At 51.3% G+C, this 12,772-nt stretch overlaps 1 long non-coding RNA gene across 12 annotated transcripts in view; it reads right to left on the bottom strand.

Annotated features, from left to right (window-relative positions):
- The window catches only part of LOC120583614 (uncharacterized), a 120,470-nt gene extending 107,704 nt beyond the window's left edge, over window positions 1–12,766 (bottom strand). For 10 of the 12 annotated variants that reach the window (XR_005647831.1, XR_005647826.1, XR_005647822.1 and 7 more), the window contains exon 1: window positions 12,563–12,766. This is a non-coding gene — a long non-coding RNA (uncharacterized LOC120583614). Of the gene's footprint in view, window positions 1–546; window positions 1,207–2,406; window positions 4,451–12,562 lie in introns of those variants that run through there. The other 2 variants (XR_005647829.1, XR_005647828.1) reach the window with 2 other exon arrangements.
- Window positions 12,767–12,772: the final 6 nt, after the last annotated feature.

The following is a 12,772-nucleotide window of genomic DNA, read 5'->3' as shown; positions in this document are numbered from 1 at the left end:
GCCCTGGCCCTGCTCTCCACATGTCCACGTCTTCTGTACCCACCCCCCCAGCACATCTGGGAAGGGCTATGGGCCTTTGGGCCTCACCTCCGTGTGAACCTCTCCTTTGATCACCACACCAGCCACAGGGAGTGAAAGAGGTTGGGAGAGGAGAAACAGGAAGAGAAATTCTCCTTTTCTTTGCCCTTCTAAATACAGCCCACCGAGGCTCAGAAATATCAGGGTGTACTCTGAAGGTCCTCCAGCAAAATATGCAACTGACGTTCTGAGCCCTGACCTTCCATGGGCCCAGGCCTCAAGGAATCCATACTGTCAAGTGGAAAAAACTAGGGAATGTGCCCCCGGATGACAGAAAAACAGAAAGCCACCTGTTTCTTCTTCTCCATCCTAGCCATGTAGATAAATATAACAGTCCTTGACGGTTTACAGAGCACTTTCCACATGTTCCTTCATTTAATCTTCCCAACGACCCTGGGAGGAGGGTATTACTATTATCCCCATTGTACAGATTAGCAAACTGAGGCTCATTCAGACAAAGTGACTTACCTTTCCAAGGTCACTCAGCAAGGAAGAGGTTGCTCCAGGATTTTATTTCAGGCCTGTGGTTCCTAGAACCCTTGAGTGGCCCCTTCGTTTTCACAGGAAAACTCAAAGCTTTAAATGAGAAGGCCTGGCCTGCTGCAAACAGGGTTTGAACTTGCAACTTAATAACCACTTGCTGACCCATTGGTTCCTGAGGGGTTGTCATGTTAGACTGCTCATGCCAGCCTTCCCCAGCCCTGCCACCTGGTCTGCAGTTCCCTGAGCCCCTGTGGGTGCCACCTGCTTGGTATGAGGAGCGGGGGCCTGGACCCACCCCACCCTAGCACTCTGGCTCTGAGAGTCAAACTGCTCCTTAGCTCCTCTCTCTGCTCAGCCTATGGCACCACTCAGGGGCTGGGGGTGGGGTGGTACTGGGGAGGGAAGCCTGAGTCATCCCCAGGCCAGGAAGCACAATGCTTGGCAGGGTTCCTGGGCCCAGCTAAGGAAGGAGCAGAAGCATTGAGTTACAGAGGCCGGCTAGGGCAGGGAAGAGGCGGTAGGGAAGGGGTGTCAGTGAGTCCATGGACATGGGAGCCTCATAGCAAACTAGGGTCCATAGACTCCAGCCAGAGGGCAGGACCCAGGGAACATTGGGGGCACCTGGTGGAAGACGGGGCACAGAGAGGCTATTATTCTGTCCAGTCCTCTTTCCCAAGCCAAGCCCCTCAACCATGGCCCTATCTCCCTGAGGAGCTGTGTGACAGCTGAGGCAGCTCCAGAAGAGGGATCCCCTCAACCCTACAGGGGGAGGGCGCCACCTCCCGCCACCTCCCTTCACCTCTTCCTGTCGTATCCTTGGCCACCAGTGTTTCAAAATATAGTGGTTCTTGGCTGGCCGCTTAGTTACAAATCAAAATCATCAGGTTTCACATTCATTCCCACAGCTTTAGCTCTCACCTCTTGGCAGAGCAGTCTAGTCCAAACTGCTCCTTGAGCTCCAGGCCCATAGAGGTGAGAGCTTACTCGACGTGTCCTCTGGAGTGACCCTTAGATACCTCCAGCTCAGCTGGGCTTCAACTAAACTCATGTCTCCCGACCTACAAAAATTAAATCCATCGTCTGTCTCCAGGAGTAATGTCACCATCCATCAACTGAGCATCATTTTTGATGTGTCCCTCTACTTCTTTCCTTCAGTATTTAGTAAACATGTGCCAGCCCTGTACATGGAGCTGGGGGACAGTGATAAACAAGTCGGACATGGTCCTACTCTCCCACAGCTTTCAGAAAATCACCATCCAGGCTAGTAAGGGCCAAGATGAGAGCAATCCAGGGGACGATGGAGCCAGTAAGAATTATGGCGATCATGGAGGATCCCCCAGAAAGCTGAGACCTGAACAGTGAGTAGGCCAGGGCCCAGTGTGCAGGGTTGCCAGGCGAGTGTTGGGGGAGGGCAGAGAGGGTGCGTGCCAGAGTATTCCAGGTAGAAAAGAGCCTGTTCCAAGGCAGAGATGAGGGCAAGCATGCAGCTACCGAGCAACCGAAAGAAGCTGTACATAGAGCCAAAGCTAAGAACTCAGAAGTAGGGGCCTGCCTGGGTTGGAGATGGGGGTTGGAGAAATAGCTAGGCACCAGGGCACCTGGGCCCTGTAGGCCAATGGAAGGAGTTTAGACTTTATCCTAAGAGCTGTCAGAAGCCATTAGAATGTTTTAAGCAAGGGAGCAAAGCTCTGATGTGAGCTTCTGAAAGATTGCCCACACCCAGACCATTCTACCATCCTAGATGGTCCCTTGTCTTGACGCCTTAGACGCTCCCATGCCCCAATCCAGCCTCCAGCCAGGAGGGAAAGAAATGTTATAGATGTGAAATCTGATCATGTCACTTACCTATGTCATGTCCATCCCCTTGGCTTTTAGGATAAAGTTAGGTTTCTCATCCAAGTGGGCACACAGACTCTCCTATTCCGAGCATGTCTGTCCCTGCCCCAACTCTGTCCCTGGCCTGCTCACATCATGTGTTGTCTCCACGAGCCCAAACACAGCATGTCCCAGACATGGCACACCTCTGAGGTATTTGCCTCTGCTGTGTCTCCCCACTTAATCACTCTTCTCTGTCTTCTGTGAGTCCTCCGTCATGCTTCAAGGACTAACTCCAATGCCACGTGCCTGCCATTTCTCAGCCCCCGTTCTTTCCCCTCACCAAAGCAGAGCATTTTGCATCTCGCTCAGGTGCTCACAGAAGCCTTGCCTATCATTTGTGCAGCACAAATCTGCCTCTCAGTTTCATTCTGTTTGTGTGTCTACTGTGTCCCTGTGGCAACGGCTGCCCAGTTTTGACCTCAGGAATCTGCCCCGAAGCGCAGACTTGGCCTAGCTTACTCGTTTCCTTACAGGCTGACTGTCAGCCTCAGGGTGTACTGCGGCCTCTTCAGTCTTGATTCCTGGGCAGGGGGTCCCATGAAAGCCCAGCCCTACTCTCTCAGGCTTCCCCTTCTCCCACCCCTCATAGCTAAGCAGTGTTAACTGGAATCGCTTAGGCTGGGATCCAGCTCGCTTAGCTCAGGACAGAGTGGAGGCTGCTGGAGTTTCTCCCCGGAGAGGAAGGTTACACTCTGCAGTGCATTTCCCTGCTCCATCTTAGCAAGGCGACAGCAGAGCCAGGCTGGGTCTGCCCCTGTGGACTTGCTATTTTAGAGGTGGAGGTCAAGTTCGTCCCATGGTTGTGAAAACCACCTTCCCTCACCCTCCCAGTGCCTTCCTTTTCCCGGCCAGGGAGCCTGTTCAGGCCCAAGGTGTGATGGGACTTAAGAGGTGCAGAGAGCTTGACACATGTCCCTGAAAGTAGGCCCAGCTAAGGAAACTAGGGGCTCCCACTCCTCCTCACCCACATCGACACTGCTGAGCCCCTCTCTCCATATCAACTTGGGGCCTCTGAGTTGCTTTCAGGAAGGGGGTGCTTTTCTGTACAGCCCAGCTTGGAAGAGGGAGAAGGGGGAGAGATGGCTTGATATGGATTTTTGTGGTCGGAGGTGATTGGAATCCCAGCTGTGCTCCCCAGCCACCACTCCCTCCACCAGCATCCCTCCTCTCACAGAGATAGGCAGGGGGAAAAGGGGGGAAGAGGGGCTCTGCTGGCCCCTTGGTGCTCACAGATACCGCATGAGTGCAGCAGCCGCATTTGCCAAAGTGACCAGCAGGCCCAGGGCCTGGCAGTGGGGCCAAATGTTTGAGGCCAAGAGCATCCTGGTTGATTGGGGGCCATGTGTGGGTCCGTCCTTGAAAACTTTTCCCAGAAAGTAGGCCTTATCCCAGATGTGCTCAGTGCTGGCTTCACATCACAATCACCTGGGGAGATTATAAAAATGCTGAGGCCCGGGCCCCAGCCCAGAGGTTCTATTCTCAATGATCTAGGCTAGAGCCCGAGCATCAAGTGTTTCTCATGTACACACAGGGCTACGCACCTGGCTTTAGAGCAGAGTTTCTCAGCCTCAGCACTATTCATAGTTTGGGTCAGATCACTCTCATTATAGAGGACTGTTCTGTGCATCTGTAGGGTATTGAATAGCATCCCTGGCACCACGAGCAGCTACCTCCCTCTGGGCTGTCCTATGTGACAACCAAAAATGTCTCCCTTGAGCCATTCAGGTGGTCAACAGCAACACAGTCCCTCTGTCCTCTGGGCCTGGCCCTGCTCTGGGGTAAGCTGGGAACAGACCAGGAATCTGACCTCACTATTGTGCCCTGGGAACACAAAACTGAGAAACCAAAGGCCAGAGCTGACTTGGGGACCCTGCAGGGACCTTAGGGGCGCCTTAGACTTACTCTGTGAGCAAGTGCACTGCAAGCACAATTTGACAAATGTTTCTCAACTACCTTCCCACCACCAGCCATTGTGCTGCGCACAGCAATGATCCAGACAGACACCGTCCCCTCTCCTCGTGTGGCAGATGGTCTGAGGCAGAAGTCAGCAACCTTCTCTGTAAAGAGCCTTGGGCTCTATCACAACTACTCGACTCTATCATTGTGGTGTGACAGTACCCATAGATGATATGTAAGTGAATAAACATGGTGGTGCTCCAATAAAACTTTATTTACAAAAGCAGGCTGCGGTCAGACTTGGCTTGTGGACTGTAGTTTGCCAACCCCTGCTCTACCGGGAGAAACAAACAAGTACCCAAGTATTTACAGTCCATGATGAAACACACTCTGATAGACTTATAGGGTAGCAGTGTAGAGTGTTAGAGGGAGATAAGAACCCACAGGAGGTATATCTAACCCAGACTTGAAGGGAAGAGAAGTTCTGGAAGACTTCCAGAAAAAGGTGGCACCTGAGCTGAGTCCTAAAGGACACATGTAGAGCGATGAGGCCCAAAGACAAAGGAGGAGTTGGCCAGGTAATGGGTGAAAGGAAAGGTGTTCAGGTAGAAGCTGAAGCCTGGGCAGAACTCAGGAGCAAAACATGGCCTGGCACATCCAACATGGTAGTGGAGGAGAGGAATAAAGTGAGATCCTGCAGGCTCTTGAATTTTATTCTCGATCCATAGGGTTTCTGAGCTTGGCAATGACGTGGTCTTCACCATTTGCTTTCTTCACCATTCTTTCTGACTACCTTGTGGTAAATGGGCTGGCAGCAGGTGGGGGCAGAGTGGAAGCAGAAATGAGGGAGGAGGCAACAATAAGTAACAGATGACGAGGCCTGGACTAAGGTGGAAACTGTGGAGCTGGAGGGAAGAGGATAGATTCAGCATGCGAGGCGGGTAGAATGGGCAGGACTTGGTGGTTGGTTGGATGTGACAGGATGGGGGGAGGATAGGATACTACTGGGGATGTAGTGGTGCCATCCATTGAGAGAGGGGACACAGGAAGAGGGGTGGGTTTAGAGAGAATGGCAGCTGATGGATTAAGTTGGGACATGTTGAATTTGAGATGAGTAGGGAACATCATGGTGAAGATGACTTGGAGGTAGTTCAGAAACCCTGTCCTTAAGGCCTCATCTTAGATGAGGTCTCCTAGGGAGAGAATGGAGGGGAGGAAAGGACAGGGGCCAGGAGGTAGAGGAGGGGAGGGAAAGGGAAGGAGGATATAAAGGCCAGAGGACCCTCAAAAGGAAAGAAACTGTGACACAGTAGCCAAAGGGTTAGAGAGAGAGCCAGTGAGTATAGGAACCCCTTCTGCTCTCTGGCTCTCCTAGGCTCCTTCTCAGAGCATTCAGAGGGTTCACTTCAACCCTCTTGTTCTAGCAACGTAAGACAAGAGTATAGCCAAGCCCTCTGGGAACACAAGAAGTTCTTCAGCTTCCCTAAATCAGAGGCAGTGTCACAGCTTTGAAGAATAAGGAGGATTTCCACAGATGGGAGATGAGAAAGGGTAGAAGTGGGAGTAGTGGCAGTCTAGGCCAAAGGAGCCTGGTGAGAAAAAACCACAGATGCAGGAAAATGCAGGGAATGTTTGGGAAGTTCTGAGTAGTCAGTCTGTCCTGACAGAGGCCTGGGATGCCCGAGGTGGGGTGGAGGGAGGGCAGATGATGATAAAGAAAATTTAAAGGACAGTGAGTATGGTTTGCTGGGTTTGCAGCCTGTGTCAACTCCACAAATGTGTGACCTTGGACAAGTCACTAAACGGAGCCTCAGTTTCCTCATCTGCACCAACTCTTCCCCTCTGGGAAGGGGATGGAAGAAGAGCCTTTAAGCTGTAGAGTTGGTGAGGTGTCAGCCCCTGGCTGGGTTTCTAGAAAGATCCCATAAGTGAGAAAAGCCGAGAATCACCCATAGGGACTCTGGGGCTCGCCCCTGCCACCCCTCTTATCTTCTATGACAATTAGCTTCGTCTGCCAAGGGGAGGGAGCCAAGAGAGAAGAGATTCTGGGCTAAACTCAAGGCAAACCTGGTGAAGGCCCCCAAGGCAGTTCCTGTTCCCACCCTTCCTGCCACCATCTGCCTCCCTTGGGTAGCCTCAGAGAGAGATGACGGCAAGAGGGGCTTTCCATTTTCTGGGCGTGTTTCACAACATCCATTTCGCAGCTGAAAAAGTGGCCAGGCAGCCAAGAAGGAGCAGAACCAGGACTAGAACTCAGGTCTCTGATTTCCAAACCAATGCTTGCCCTCGCCACCTCAGCAACTCCATACACTGGCTCTCGAAATGCCCCATCTGTGGCTGCATGTCTGGAGAGGTCTCTGCTGGCTTCCTTTGCTCCAGATGGCCCATAGGTTCCTTCGTGGCCCTCTCTCTCCTTCCCTTCCTCTACCCTGTCCTTCCCTGGCACACACAACCTCCAGGCAGCACTGAAGCCAGTGGGTACCCACTCCACTGGGACCTAAACAGATGACGGTAGAATAATTGAAATGTCCTTCCCATGACCTTGAGCTCTGGCAGGGCCAACTTCCCTTGTGGTGACTGGGGCTGATGACAGCTGAGTGGCAAGAGGACACGCATGCACAGAGTTGGGCCACGTCAGAGTGGGCATGGCCAGGATACCCCAGGCACCTTCCAAGGCAGCCGCCTTCCCCTCTGCATGCAGTCACCTGGGAATACCCCTATCAATTGATAAGGCTCAGCTGCCACCCTCCTCCTCCTAAGCCAGCTAGGAACACTCCTGCTGACTAATGGGGACTCAGAGAGATCCCCAGGTCACTTTTGCCAATGGATAGGATACAGCCACTTCCCCCTGCCTCTGTTAGACACCGGGGGAAACCTCTGTAGCCACACACAGACTTACACAATATTGGCAAGTTGTACACAGAGCTGTGAGGAACACGTCCCTCATCCAAAGCTCTCAGGAAGCCAGGAGGTGACCGATATAGATGCCAGCCTCCTTGGGGCCTAGGCACTGATGAATGCCAGTACCGCCAGGCTCACATGCTGGGCTCTCACTGTGGGCCAATGCAGCTTGTGCAGGGGTGGGAGGAGGCTGCCTGAATGTATACGGATAATCTTCCATGGATGCATGCACACATTCCCAACATTCCCTTTGCTCTCAGGTAACTCAGCACACAAGTTGTGATGCCAACCCTGGGCAAGGCCCTGGGTTGAGTCCTGGGGTAACTGAAAGGAATCAGAAAAGTGACCCACCCCCACAGAGCTCACAGGCTAGGAGAGACCCTGCATGTGTTAAAGCTAATGGGACCTCAAGTTTAACTGCAAGAACCATTACATGTGGAAGGAGCAAGGTGATGTTGTGGCCCTCTGCAGCCTTGCCTAGAGCCCGCCTCGGGGACTGTGTCTAATTATGAGACCTACACATTAAAGGGTCACAGACCAGGCTATGTGAGAACAGTGAGAGCTGAAGGGTCTGGAGAATAGATTCAGAGAAACTTCAACTTGGAATTCAGAGCTTAGCGGGGCTATCACAGGGAAGATGAGCTGTGTGGCCCCAGGAAACAAAGCTAGGACCCATTGATGGAAGCCAAAGGGAGACTGCTTAACATACAACTATGCTGAGATGAAACAAGATCCCACTGGAGGAAGTGAGCTTCCCATCACTGGAGGTATGCAAGCAGAGGTTAGGCACTCACTTTGCAGGATGCTGCAGAGGGAAATCAAGCCCTGGGTGCGGGCTGGGACTAGATGGATGCTAAGCGTACGTCCGCCCTTGAGAGCCCATGGTTCTGGGGTTCTAATCTAACCCCTTTATGCTACAGACAAGGAAATTGAGACCTAGAGAGGCAGGGTCATGGTTGAGGTCACACAAAGAGTTAGTGGTACTCAGAAGGCTAGAGCCAGAATTTTTCACTCCCCATCTTTGATCCCCCCACTCCTCAGACCATCTTGGTCAGAATAAAACTCCTGGGTGGATCCAGAAGCACCCCTCCCACTGCACATCCTGGGTGGCCTGACCCCAGTCTTCTTTCTCAGCCCTAGCCCGGGCTCAGCTGATGGATGGGCTTTGTGTTAGATGGCCTCTGGCTCTTGCTCCAGCTCCGCAGATGGACACTCTCAGGCGTGCTGGCTGAAAGGAAATCCACATTTGACCTGGAGCCAGATGCGGAGCAAAGTGAGGCGGGGAAAGAGGCGGTCCAGGGCCGGAGGGGTCCAGAGCCTGGGGGCCAGGCTGGGACCTATGGACTTCTCAAACCCCTCAGTGCCTGTCGCTGAGCATGCCTCTCCAGGAGCAAGGGCATTGGAAAGGCCAATGAGCAACACTAAGGGTCCCACAATTCCCAGTAGAAATCCCAAATTCCCTAGATGCCCCCTCCCCGGGCCTTTCTCCCCTGAACAGAACCCCACAATCCAGCCCTTTTCTGCTGCCCTCATCCTGCCAAACACAGAGGAATTCTGTCCTACCCACTAGGCCATAGCAAGTAGACTTGCTCAGCTTACATTATTTCTGCAGAAGAGGGTCTTCTTGTTTTTAAGAATGTTGCAACAAAAACCGTATCCATGTATGCAGCCCTCTGCATTTCAAAAATAATAAAACAGGTTTGAGCGGTTGAGAGTAGAAAAAGCTTGGCCACGGCAACCCAGTGACAGGATAGAATACTGGCCTCCGCTCTCCCAGCCCACAGGTATTTCCACACCATCCCTTCAGTGTGTGCAGCTCAACCCACTACTCTGCTGTCTCCTGGGTCCTTTGTAATCACAGTGAGACAAGCACGATTTCCCTCATTTTAAGAAAACTGAAAAAAAGAAGAAAACTGAAACTTAAGAGAAGAGACTTTTAGTGACTTTCCAGCTACCTTTCCTTAACAACCCATAATGTAATACCTGTTCATGGTGGTAGAGGCGGGATGATGACTTAGGAAAGTGACCCTAATGGAGGATTTTCAGGTACCATTTGAGGCCCATGAGGGAGACATGTGAAGGGGTCCTTCCAAAACACCACTCTATGAATAAGTGCCAAAGAGTCACCAAGGGATTAGCAAAGGTATGTTTTTGTGTGCACGCATCTGATTTCTTGGATTCTACTTTACCTGATTCTGATTCCATAGCCATTAAGTAGACCCAGGAGTTCCTATTTATAACCAGCACCTCAGGAGAATCTGACATATAGCCAGGTTTGGAAGTACCTGCTTTAATGGAACCCTACATTTTAAAAGCGGGGCAGGTCCTGGAAGGCAGTTTCTGCAGGACACATATTTGCATGGGTTTCGACCCCTGTCCTGGTGTTAACCTAATATGAGACAAAGGATGTGTCTGAATATTGGGTAGCTAACAGCCAATCCTACCACTTCCTCTTTTCTATCAGACCCAGCACATGGCAGGCTGTGCTACAGGGGTTGAATATTGGTGGGTTTAAGCATATCTGACACACTTGGAGAGATCTGGCAATCAGGCCCCACCTGTACAAATTGAATTTACCTGGGAGTGCAGTCTTGGCACTGGTATTTTTTTAAGGCCCCCAGGAAATTCTTATGTATACCCAGGGTTGAGAGTAATCATCCAAGCCAGTCATTATAATTCCAACCTCTTTGCCATGCAGTTAGGTCCAGCTCAGGCAGATGACACAATTCTGGCTACTGGGGGATTCTGGGGAAGGCTGCCTTGTGTTTAAAAGGAGATATAAGGCAAAGTTGTTACTTCTTCCAGTCTTTGCTTTTTGTTGACTTAGAATATGATACTTGGAGCTGCCGCAGCCACCCAAACACCGTGACGGGCCAGCCTAAGGACAAAAGCCAAAGGCTGAGAATGGTGGAGCAGGACAATGGAAAGAACTGGAGTTCTTGATGCTGAACAAACCATCCATTGAAGCCCTCTTCTTTAGGACTTTCTCTGTGGGATAAAAATGTGCTTATTGTATAAGCCAGTTTGAGTGTTTCTGTTTTTGGTTTTTTTTTTTGTTTTTTTTGCTGTTACTTGCAGCCAAATGCTATTTCCATTTAATGGAAAAGGAAATAAGATCAGAGAGGTTAAATTACAACCAAGATCACAGAGCTAGTTAGTAGCAGAGCTGAGATGGAGATTACAGCATTTACCACCACATGAAATACACACACACACACACACACACACACACACACACACACTCCAGCCCTCACCTTAAGTGGTACAGCATAGTGGAAAAAGCATTGAGCTATGAGCAGAAGCCTGTGGTAGGGAGATGGGGGTGGAGCCCACTTAGCAGTGATTATCAGGTCATACATCCTGTGGGTTTCCCTTGTTTCCCAGCACAGGGGTGGCAGCTGGTGCCCGCTCTGGCTCCATCAGCCATTCATTAAAATTCGACAAGAAGATTAATACACAGGGGACAGTTTTAATTAGAAACTACTGGAATGTTAGTGCTGCCACAGCCCTAAGAGACTAGGTCTGCCAGTTTCCAGATTGTATAGATGGGGAAACTAAAACCCAGAGAGGTAGAGTGACTGGCCTAAGGTTCCTTTTGGAGTCTGTGGCTCAGGAGTCCAGATGCTCTGTGTGACTCCTTGGCCAAGCCTCTTTCCAGTGCCCTGGGATGCCTCACGTATGAGACCACTTTAATTAACTTATTATCCCATTCAATTTGTCACGGATTCTAGAGCTCTTGAAAAGGCCTACAAGTAAAATTCCCTTTGGTGTAAACTCTACCTGGTCCCAGGGGCCGATGGTATCAGGGCAACCACTGAGGAGCCCAGGACAACTGAATTTGACCATCCACTTCCCAGGGTTCACCCAGCTAGGGCTCTGCACCTGGCAATGATCCTCCCTGGGAGAGGTGGGAAGATCACTAGTCAGTTACTCCGGCCCCTCAGTTTGCCAAGTAGTATCCGTTATCTCCTTTGATAGTCACTCCAACCCTGAGCACTAAGGTTTTATTCCTTCGAAAAATACTTCTAGTATTTTTTAAAACTAAACAAGTTCATTGTAGGAAACTTCGCGCAATCCTTAAGTGTACATGGCAAAAGTTAAGTTCTCATCTCTTGTCTCTCTCCCTAGCAGAACCACTGTTAGCAGTTTGTTGTCTATATCTAGACTTACCCTTTCTCTCCTCCCCGCCACGCATTGCATCCACCGCTGTTTAGAGAAAGGCACTCTTAGAGTAGATGCTGCTCCACCCCAGGGCACTCAGCTTGGCAGGAGAAGCAGCAGAAGCACTCCAGGTCCCGCTTGTCCTTCGGCAGTGGCTCTGCCTTCGCATGTCAAACAACCCCATCCCTGCCCCTTTCTGTGCACAGCCACCACCACTACCTTAAGTCAAGGTACCCTCATCTGTCCCTGCGATTCCAGCCACCCCAGCCTTCTCACTTGTGTCCCTGCCTCTCGTCGGCCCCTCCAAGTCCCGTCCTCACTGCTACCAGACCGACCATTCTTATAGGCAAAGCAGATTATGTCCCTCGTAGGCTAAGCACTTCAATTGCTTCCTCTTGCCTCCGGATCAAGGCCATGATCCTTAAGGATGGCACTTAAGGGCCTTCACAGGTCAGCTCGGCACAAGGGCTCTGCACCAGCTGGCTTGGGTGTGAAATCTGCCTCTGCCACTTATCAGCTTATGACTGCAGGTAATCCATTTACCTCCCTGTGCCTCAATTCCTTATCTGAAACGTGGGGCTAATGATGATAATTCCAGGATCTACCTCATTGGATTGTAGTGAGGAATAAATGAGGCCATTCAAGTCATACAGCTTCCGCCAGTACCGCAAGCTGAAGGCTCCAGCAGCACAAGAGCACGTGGGCCCAGGCCCCAAAATGACCTCAGCCTTGTGGCTCCATGAAAGTCAGAAAACGAAGCTGGACATGGAGGGAGGGAAGAAAAGTGCTGGGAGAGGGGCTGATGGTGGCCTCATTTCCAGGAGCCGAGAGGAAGATCTGGCCGGGCTAGGAAGTCCACTGAAGTCCCTTAGGAAGGGGACGGAATCGTCAGCACAGGTACCCAAGGCTCTGCAGCCCTCACTGGATCCTGAGGGGGGAAGGAGGTTGGAATGCCCAGGGATTCCCTAGGAGCTCCTGAGCCCCAGTTTTCTCATTTGCAAAATGAGGGTTCAAATTACCTCATGCAGTAGCTGTGAGATTAACAGGATAATGTACAGAATCCCAAGAACAACACCTAGAATATCAGAGCTGCTGAAGAAACCCTTATGGAGGAAGAATAGGGAGGCTGCAGATACCCAGGCAGAAGTGAAGGGCCAGAGCCTACCTGCCAATCCACAAGCCTCCTACGCGGTGACAAGACGGGACACTTCCTGGGTAATAGAGGAGTGTTGCCGGCTTTCCGTTGGAGCCAGGGGGAGAGGGGTAGAGGACTTGGGCTGCACCCCAGTACACATCAGGCATCAGAAAGACAGTGGGCTTTTCCCATCCCAGAGCCTCAGTCCCCTCGTCTGTAAGGTGCGCATCATCTCACCAG

Source organism: Pteropus medius, unplaced genomic scaffold (genome assembly GCF_902729225.1).
Source record: "Pteropus medius unplaced genomic scaffold, Ma_sr-lr_union100, whole genome shotgun sequence".
NCBI classification, from domain to species: domain Eukaryota; kingdom Metazoa; phylum Chordata; class Mammalia; order Chiroptera; family Pteropodidae; genus Pteropus; species Pteropus medius.
This window is presented reverse-complemented; position numbering and strand designations above follow the sequence as displayed.